Below are 10,803 nucleotides of genomic sequence, written 5' to 3' on the forward strand. Positions count from 1 at the left end.
ACCACCTTCTATTCCTCATACAGTACAACATACAGTAATACACATAGAATAATGGATCCATATGAAACAGGTAAACACAGATTAGATCTATCTTCGTCACTGGTTTCATAATATTAGTGTGTGTGTGTGTGTGTGTGTGTGCGTGTGCATGTGCGTGTGCGTGTCTTTCCGATTCCTCCTTATGCAATAGGCAGAGTAAACAGCGTGCTATGACACATCGCTGCTCTGACATAGCGTCCTGTTATAGCACTACGTAACACATCCGAGAGGCTCAGGATGCTGAACGCAGCTAAAGGGAGGCACAAAAAAACAAAACAACAAACAAACCACAGACAAACAGAGAGGTTGCTGCATGTTTCTCTGCATGTTGTCCACATATTAGTCATGTTTGGACAGATGCTGGAAAACAGGCAGGTGTGCGTCTGGTATCGGGAGTGCGTGTTTGTGTTTGTGTGTGTGTGGGAGGTGAATGCCCCCCCCTATATGAAAAGCACCCAGTGGGTGAAATTAGAACGCAATCCCAGGAGGCACCCTGCTGTCCTCTATTCAGCATGCACACACACACACACCCCTCACTTCACTGCTGTCCATCTTGTACACCTGCTACAGAGGAGAAACAAATGACAGGGATGGGAAAAGCCTGGTACCTGTGTTAGGGGTCAGCCGTTCTCTCCTCCTTTTTGTTGTCCCTCCAGTCCCCCCCTCTTGTTCAGCTGTTCTGAGCCGAGGCGAGCTGAGCTGAGCCGAGCGTACAGCGGCGACGCTCAATCCTTTTACCCTGCGATGCTGAAAATGGCACCAGTATTCCCTGATAGCGGCAGCCTGCCTGTCTCTCTCTCTCTCTCTCTCTCTCTCTCTCTCTCTCTCTCTCTCTCTAGCTCACCTCCTTCCTCTGCTTGTCTGCTGCCATGTTGAGTGCACGCAGGGCGAGGGGCGGGCTGAAAGGATGGGAGGAGGGGAGGAGGGTGGTGGAGGAGGAGGAGGAGAGAGTGAGGGGGACTCAGGGGGATAAGAAAGCAATTAGAAGACAGCCCCTCTTCCTTCCAGTCGGGAATGTATAATGGAATTAGCTTGGGGGGTGGGGGTGGTGGTGGAGGTGGAGGTGAGGGGGGGTGTTGGGGTCCTGCAGCCTCTGCTGGGGAGTCTAGCAGCCTGTCCGACAGCCACCATGCGCATATGTGTGTGTGTGTAGGTGTGTGTGAGAGAGGGAGAGAGAGAGAGAGTGATTGCTGATGTACTGATGGGAGGGAGGAGAGGAGTGGTTGAGCTGTTGGACCACCTGCTCCTCGCCTCTCTCTCTCTCTCTCCCTCCATCATGCACTCAGAAGCACCCTGCAGGTGAGAGAAAGGAGGAGAGGTAGAGGTGGGAAAAAAACGATTCACCTATGTATCGCGATTTTTTTGTTTTTGTTACAATTTTGAAATCAATTTTTTAATGACAGAATCGATATATTTGCTTCATTTGAGTCTATGTGGAGGTAGAAGGACGTTTTATTGTTGTAGTCTGAGTAACGTGACGTCATATCCGTTCCGTATCCGTCAACCAAAACAAACCGCAGCGAGCCGAAACGAGAAAGTCGAAAACGGTGGAGGGTCTGCGTGGATACGACCTGCATCCTCACATTTTAAATCCAAAGTGGTAAACACATCACATCCAGTAAAGGATGGAAACACTTTGGGTTTCACACATTGCAGGAAAAGCAGAGCTAAACATCACGGCTAAAGCTGCATGCTAACTCTGTCACGGACAGGAAACGTTATCATTTCGCGGTAACGTGAGGTCGAGCCGGCCGTCGCTCTCATCTCCGTGGTCAAATGGGCCGACGCTACGACTGTAGAGCACCCATATACTGACATTTATGTTAAATGCATTCAAACGGCCCCGATGGAGCTGACCATGGATGTATAAAGAGAACGGAGCTGACGGGAGAGCTAGAGACGGACTTGGAGAAGTTAGAGGAAGTATACACGTGTGACTACGTCCGGTTTTCAAAATAAGGTGTTAACAAAGGGAACTGTATATACAAAATACATATATGGAAATAAGATTGATTGGATTATATTCACCGGAAGTATAAAACATTACATGTCCCTTATAGATTAAAAAGAAAATACCACTAATTTGTGAGAGAAATGTCTTTAGTCTTTGATTTTTGGGTTGCTGGATAGAAAATGTAATAAATAATTCCTGACAATGACTGATATATTTGACTTCAGGACATCTCTGACTACATACATGCTGAAAATCAAACATTTTTACTGGATTACTTTAGATATTTTCCAAAGTAAAAGTCCCTAAAAGTGTATGATTCAACTTTTTCCCATGGTCTAGAGTTAAAAAAGTTAAGAAAAATAAATTGCAATATCGAATCGCAATACATATCGAATCAGCACCGAAGTATCGTGATAGTATCGAATCGGGAGATAGGTGAATCGTCTCAGCCCTAGTGAGCGGCAGCTTCAAATCCCTTCTCTGCCTCAGGTTTTCTCTCCATCCTCCTCCCCTCACTCCCTCACTTTCTCTCTCCCTCTCTCTCTGAGTGGGTGGCGAGGAAGCTGTCTGGAAACACAACTGTGTGTGCGTTTACTCGTGTATGAAAAGAGATGACCAAAATCCCAGTGTGAAAGACAGCGATAGGAAAAGACGAGGGGGGGTGCAGTGTGTTTTTGTGTATATGGGAAAATTAGATAACAAAAGGAAGAGTGTGTGAAGGTGTGTGTGTGGTTGTGTGTGTGTGTGTGTGGTTGTGTGAGAGAGAGAGATGGAGGCCGTTTGATGGCGAGGGACTGAGCCAGCCACTGTGTGGGGGAGATATGTGCAGGCCTATGCGTGTGTCACTGATTGTGCCATGAATGAAAATAAGGAGGAAGGGAGGGGAGAAGGAGGAGGAGGAGGAGGAGGAGGGGGAGTGGGACTGTGTCTCTCCTCCCATTCAGCCATCTCCTCCTCCTCTCTTCCTCTCCTCCTCCTCTTGAGTGACAGATGAGGAGCAGCTTGCTCAGGCGCGCGTCAATAATTAGCATCCTCTCCTTGTTTTCATCGTGCAAAAAGGAGAGCGCTTTGTCGCAACGCACCGAGCCGCCCGAGCGTACAGCCTCATCTCGGTCACTCTGAATATCTCCTCTGCAGCCGAGGGTGTTTCATCTGGTCTGCAAGCGACGGCGCCCCCCCTCCCTTCCTCTTCCTCTTCCTCACCCCCCCCTGCTCGTACATGCAATGGCCCGTGATCGCTCCTGGCATGCAGACACACGCACGCCAGGATGGACAGATGCGTTGAAGAGTGGATGACACACAACCTTTCTCACTTTCCACAAACAAATGTGTGCATGGCAGTCAGTCACACAAAATCACACACACACACGCACGGTGGTTCAAGGGCAATTGATTTGGAGTTTAATTTCTCTCCCGGTGCTCTTGACGCAAAAGGATGCGCCTCCGTCTGACCTTGACGACAGACAGGGGGAGTTTAGTCTCTGTCGCCACCAGGCTCACTCTGACACACACACACACACAGACACACACAGACAGACACACACACACAGACACACACACACACACACACACACACACAGACACACAGCATCTTCACCTGGAAACGTCAAAACCTTCCATGTACTATTATAAATGAACGGTTTCCATCTGCTTTCTAATTATAGCCAACATAAGGCTATTCCTAATTTTAGCTGCAGCCGCGAAATAGTCGCCTTTCAATAATTCATGAGTTCAGACACAGAGCCTGCTCCTCTCTGGCACGCTTATCGCCAGGGTGTTGCTCAGCCGGCTGAAAAACAAGGTGGGTCTATATAAACTTGGCTTTTCAGAGAGGGCACAGTGCATTGTTGTCATGAGACACGAGAGTGGGTTAAAGCTGCAGTGGGAAGAAATGGAGCGAATATGATTTAAAAAAAAGTTATTTATATAAAACGGTCACTATATCATGACAGTACAGCATGAGACAGGTAATCTGAAAAAAATCATGTTCCTCTGTGTCCTCCGGTGTCCTCCGATGTGCTCCGGTGTCCTCCGATGTGCTCCGGTGTCCTCCGATGTGCTCCGGTGCTCCTAATGGCATCTGCAGGATTTCACAGACCGGAGGAAAACAACCAGAGCTGATCTGAGGTCTGCTGTCCAGCTGCCGTCTATGAGAGCCACGAGTCAATCACTCGCGAACTCCGACCAAACGGTCAAACTAGGCAGCGCTGATCAAATATGAATCAATATTCTGTTACTGTAATGCCTATTTCTCTCCTCAAATGTTTTCAGAAACATCTTGTAGTGCACGGTTTAGCTGTAAAATGAGAAAGTTTGTGACCCGGCCATGGATGTATAAAGAGAACTGGATCCAGCGTCGGAGGCGGGGCTCCGTTCATTCCTATGAAAGTTGCTCAGTGGTGCATGAAGCCAAAATGGCTCGACTTCCGCCTGGAAAAGTACCCGGATCTTCCAGCGATCTTCTGCTGGAGCAAGCGCAGTAGCGTCCGCTCGGTCACATGGCTCGGTTACGGGGTCACAGCCGTCACAATGTCATCACGGCTTGCTAACTTTGCCTCCCAGCCGTCGCTCCAGCCTCGGTCTGGGTCTCATTCACATGAACGGAGGAAGGGAAATAACTCTGGATTCTGTTTTTAGTGCATTTTATAATTTTTAGGACCTAATGATTTAAATAAAGGATATTAGAGTGTTCGTACTGGGAAGTTGATTCACCTCAAAATAAATTATCCTCTGAGTTACAGATATCTCTTTCTTAATGTCTATGGGAAAAAGTCTTTTTGGACCCAATGGCATCAAGTGATGGACATTAAAGTTGTAGTACCGCCGTTTGGCCACTGCGAAAATTGGCATCAACGACCAGCGCTCCTTCTGGGGCCTTGGACCCGGCAGCCATGTTGAGAACTGTTGAGGAAATACCAAGCACCGCCCACCAGTTGGAGCACAGCCAATAGGAACGCTCTCTCTCTCTGAAATGACCTGTGATTGGTCAAAGTCTCCCGCCAGGGGCTAGATCTGTTTAAAGCCTGAAAACAGAGCCATGAGGAGACGCAGAAGTCTACACTTGAAGTACAATATGCTGAAAGGTTATTATGGATTTTTTTTGCCCAATGATGCCAAAAACTTGTTGCCTACTGAAGCTTTAAGCTTGTAAAAGTCTCAGTAAAAATAAAAATAATGAGACTCACCCGGCGCTTTAAGGAGAGAACTCTGACAGACAGATATCGGCCTAAAAGCTGGAAACCACATCTGCCATATTTAAGAAAAAAAAAAAAAAAAAGATGTGTTGATTAGTATTCGACAGTTTCACCAGATGCATGAAGCCAAGCTGTATACGTGCCCAAACCATTTCGGTGAGCTGTCCTCCCCGGGATGCATTTGTTTTGATCAATGCGGATCTGAGTGAAGCGTGATTTTGCCTACAGCGCTGACATCAATCGAGATGGACAGGGGTTAAAAACGACTGCCTCTGAAGAAGCGTTTGAAAGCTCCTCTCATCTCAGCTCGCCATACGCTCTGACGCACTCGCGCAGGCCTGTTTATATGTGTGTGTGTGTGTACAGTTTGTGCGTGCACGTTGCGGGTGTGTTTTCCACTCAGATATATCAGCGGGAGAGCGGGCCTTCTCTAATACTCAGAGCTGTTTATTTCTTAACACAATAACAAGATTTGCCCCATCAGTGTTTCAACGATTAAGTAGTCCATGTGAAGTGGGCTACTCATTAGTATATTTATGATATTCAAGCCCGTCTTATGATTGACTGCAGCTTTACTTTTCAAGAAATGTGTGTGCCAAGTTCAGTGATCCAGGAGTGGGGGAGGTGTAAGGGGTCAGGGTCGTCGAGGACTCAACCACACACCCTCGGATCAATGGGAGGCAGGGCAGGAAGGGGGTTGCTCTCTGTTGCCATAGAGACGGGAGGACAGTGGTGTTGGATACTGTTACTAGGCAGGAGAGGCTGCCTCTGAATCAGGTGAGAGACTGTGGGGTGGTCAGCTGTGGAGGGTAAACAACATCCGGGCTGAAGGGGAGCGATCAGGGATAGTGTCAATATTCCTGATATTATTTTTTCTAATAAAATAATTCACATTTGGTTAGAAAAGGCAACCCAAGAAGTGTGTGCTATGTTAAAAAAAACTGAAATCAATACAGTCAAATCTGACTTATTAGAACCCACAACTCTGATGGCATTGTGTTATTTTGTCAAATCAGTCAATAACAACTATTTAGTGTTGCACAATCCAAGTGCACAACCCAGTGGTCGTTGTTTTAAAGTGCAGCAACCGTTTGCTTGTGATGTTATTGGAGCACATCATCACACTGAAGTCCTGTGTCCTTCAGGACAAGTCAAGGTTAATGATCAAAATACTCTGGACATTTTATTTGGATGTATAGTCTATCTGGGCAGACTGATGGACTTATGGCATATGAAATGTATTTCTCTCCATCAGCTAAAATGTATGACATCGTAAAGTTTGATTTATGTAAACAGAAATGACCATTAACAGTTAAATTGTCCATTTGTACATAGTAAAGTTTATCAGCCTGTTTTATCTGTAGTTTGGGATTTATCCTATAATTATCATTACTGTTGATGTGAATTTTATTTTTGTATTATTTTTGTATTATTTTAGGGGATATAGAGGTTATTAGTTTTTGTCAATATGCTTCTTCTTCTTCTACTTCCTATGAAATCTGCCTTCCCATGCATGAAAATAAACCAAACTTTGCACATAGGTCCAGTCCGATGCTAAACTTCCTCAACAGGCTTTGTGGGCCTATAGTCCTGATGGTGGCACTACAGCAAACGCCGAAAATTCATAACAAATCAGCCGAACGTGCTACAACTTCCACCAAAATCCATCACTAAACTTATTAAATCTATCTCCTCCCACATTTTTATGAATTATCAAAAATTGAGCCCACAGTGCATCAAAACGTTTTAGTGTAAACAGTACTGTACACAACTACGGCAAATTCTCGCTAAATAAAGCTCCAATATTCATGAAAATAAATGACAAAATTTTGAGGTCATGGTAGATGTGTATGGTACATGGTACATTTCTGAATTTTATCTCAAAAACTGTATTTTTGACAGTATTTTGAATTCTATTCTATCATGTGAACCATTGAAGTCAATAGAAATCAAGCATTTTTAAACATCAGTTTGTCACTTATGGAGCAATCAATTTAATATTATTATGGAATGATCAATCTTTATTATAATAAATTACTGTCTTGTCTAGATGAAGTACGCAAATTCTCATCCTCTCATTTCTGTACAACTGTTGTTAGTCCCAATAAATTATTACGGGGAAAAAAAAATTCTCTGGACACTGCTTGACAAATCAGCTCATTACCTTAATTCAGATCAACAAAATCTCTATGACAGAGATGTGAGCCTCTCAAACACGACCACAAGACTCGAGTGCCACCCAGTGAATCAAACCCGTAACAGCTTCTTGTTCCTGAGCTCCTCACTCAGAGCTGCGGTACACTCACGCCCTCTCCTGGGCGATAATTATATATATATACAGTATATTATATATATAATACCTTTTGTTTACTGTAACTGTCACGGTTATTAGTAGAGGCACACATCCTCAAAAAGGAATTAGTTTTTCAGATAACCTTACCTGAGGTAGAACAAAACACGAACATGTTTTTTTCATAATTTTGTTGATGATGTTAATTACAAAATATATATATATTTTTTTATATTTATTAATCTTTCACCCATATTGCTATGGATTTAGTTCAATATCTGCCCTACACCTCAAAGTAATATGAATATCAAAATATGTATATATGTAACTAGAACTTTTAAATACAAAGTTGTAATTGGTGGAAATTTCACAGACACCTTTTTAAAAGAAAGTTGCTTTTTTTTTTTATTACTTATGGTAATGGTGGTATGTGATGGTATGTTGTCACATACATACGCACTTTCATGTTAATATCTAACAAAGTATTAAAAAATAAACCGTTTTTATCGCTTTTAAACACAGGACTTTCCACCAGGAGACCACTGTTTGTGTCCTGTAACAAACGCAGTCATTTTAAGCCAAACCATGTTTTTTTATTTTACTAAAGTAGTTTTGTTGCCTAAACGAAGTGTAGTGTAGCATGTCGAAAAAAAAAAGTCAAAGTATAGTATATCGAAAAAAAAGTCATAGTATAGTATGTTGAACAAAAAGTCATAGAGTAGCATGTCAAAAAAATTAAATAAAGTAATAGTATTGCATATAGGGAAAAAAAATAATAGTATAGTATGTCGAACAAATTAAAAAAAGTAATAGTATAGTATGTCGAAAAAAAAAATAGTCATAGTATAGTAAGTTGAAAAAATTAAAAGTCATAGTATAGTATGTGGAAATGTTCTGAAAAAGTTATATTGCAGTATGTCCAAAAAAAGTCATATAGTATGTTGGAAAAAAAAAGTTATAGTATAGTATGTCGAAATAAAAAAAAGTCATAGTGTAGTATATCGAAAAAAAATGTCATATTATAGTATGTCGAATGTTTTTTAAATTTTTTTTCATATTATAGTATGTTGATAAAAAGTCATAATATAGTATGTGGGAAAAAAAAGTAATTGTATAGTATGTCGAAAAAAATCATTACTTACAGCAATAATACGTTTTATTTATAGAGTACTTTTCATAAAAAGTCAGACACTTTACATGAATAAAAATTGTTTTAAAGAAAAGCAACAAATATATAAAACACACAACATTATTGACACATTAAAATTAGTTCTAAAAATGTGAGTTTTGTTTTGTGTCTTGGATTTGGACAGGTTGGAGCAGTCTCCGATGTGTTTGGTGAGTGAGTTCCAGAGGGAGGAGGCAGCTATGGAGAATGCTCTCCGCCCCAAGTCCAGTTCTTCGTCGTGAGTGGTGGAGACAGGAGGTTGGCATTCGAAGAGCAGCGGCTGCAAGGAGAGTGTGGTTGTGGAGCAGGTCGGTGAGGTAGGAGTGGGCCTGGTTATGAAAAAATTATAGTTTAGTATGTCATAAAAAAATCATAAAAGTCATAGTACAGTATGTCGGAAAAAAAAGTCATAGTATAGTATGTCGAAAAAAAAAGTCATAGTATAGTATGTCGGAAAAAAAAGTCATAGTATAGAATGTCGGAAAAAAAAGTCATAGTATAGAATGTCGAAAAAAAAAAGTCATAGTATAGAATGTCGAAAAAAAAGTCATATTATAGTATGTCGAAAAAAAGTCATAGTATAGAATGTTGGAAAAAAAAGTCATAGTATAGAATGTCGAAAAAAAGTCATAGTATAGAATGTTGGAAAAAAAAGTCATAGTATAGAATGTTGGAAAAAAAAAAGTCATATTAAAGTATGTCGGAAAAAGAAAAAGTCATAGTATAGAATGTCGGAAAAAAAAGTTAGTAAAGAATGTCGGAAAAAAAAAAAGTCATAGAATAGAATGTCGGGGGGAAAAAAAGTCATAGTATAGAATGTCGAGAAAAAAAAAGTCATAGTATAGAATGTCGGGGGGAAAAAAAGTCATAGTATAGAATGTCGAAAAAAAAGTCATAGTATAATATGTCGGAAAAAATAAAAATAAAGTAATAGTATTCATCTACAGGTGGAGTTGATTTCCTCTGACAATAACAGAAGGAAACGTTTACAAAAACAGATATAACACCGTCATGTCTGTTCTTCTCACAATAATCTCATCGCCTCGCCTCACACGTGTGAATTTGACCGTTCAGACGTTAGTTAGCATGCGTTAGCTATTAGCTAGCAGCAGACGGAGTGTTTGTGTGCTTGTTTGGTCGTTCAGCTGTTTCTACGGACGTATTCCAAACCTCCCGCTACACCCGCTCAGTACCCACTTCCGCTTCCGGTTCCGCTTCTTTTTTTAAAAATGTTTTTTATTGAAAAAAAAATAATTTACAAACATTAAGGCATTGTAATCTAAACCCAATACTTCTAACATACAAGGCACAATTGGATAGGAAAGATAACTTAAATTAAAAAAAATAATATAATAACAAAAATAAAAGAGGGGGTAGAAAATAATTCAAGGAACAAAAAAAGAAATGCATAAATAAATAAATAATAAGACTGCACTCTTCCACAGTAGCTCTAGGGTTCATCATCATATATGTTCAGTTCTTATCAACTTCAATTAAACAGATTGTATTTAAGATCAAATATACCCTTGTCTAGTCTAGAAAACAGTAGACGTGTTCATTTGATTGTAAATTGTTGTATATTTATACATATACAGTATATACAACATATATTATATATATCTTCAGCTATAACCCCATCATTTATTATATATTCAACTGTGCAATATTGATTTAACAGTACAATAATTTAGTGCATAATTCAGCTCTGCAATAATCTGGTTTAACACTGCATTTATTTATACAGAACATTTAAACTAATATTCTTATTTATTTATACTATTCTTGCATTTTTACACACTTAATGATAGATCTTATTTTTCAATTTTTCATTATTATTATTTTATTATTATTTATTTTAAAGCCTGTAAACTGAACCATGAGGAGGTGCAGAAGTCTAGTTTACTCTCAGAACACTTGAATTACAATATGCTGAAAGGTTATTAAGGAATTTTTGCCCAATGATGCCAAAATCATCCTGCCTACTGCAGGTTTAAAGGGTCCTGATATTGGATATTATATCTGCAGTCATCCCAAACCTTTATTTGTTGAGTATCATTGATCCTCGCTGGTTACTTGTCACCCCTGAAAAACAAATACACATTGACCTCCACCCATACGTAAAACCACGTCCACAGCCACCCACACACACAATGAGAGA

General features: G+C 40.8%; 1 protein-coding gene across 1 annotated transcript in view; it reads right to left on the minus strand.

Annotated features, from left to right (window-relative positions):
• rai1 (retinoic acid induced 1) overlaps positions 1-950 on the minus strand; it is a 78,904-nt gene extending 77,954 nt beyond the window's left edge. Inside the window, exon 1 of the mRNA XM_074656836.1 lies at positions 648-950. The gene's annotated coding sequence lies outside the window, so the exon portion shown is untranslated. The remainder of the gene's footprint in view (positions 1-647) is intronic.
• Between the last annotated feature and the right edge of the window lie 9,853 nt (positions 951-10,803).

This window comes from Sebastes fasciatus, chromosome 13, assembly GCF_043250625.1.
Source record: "Sebastes fasciatus isolate fSebFas1 chromosome 13, fSebFas1.pri, whole genome shotgun sequence".
Taxonomy (NCBI): domain Eukaryota; kingdom Metazoa; phylum Chordata; class Actinopteri; order Perciformes; family Sebastidae; genus Sebastes; species Sebastes fasciatus.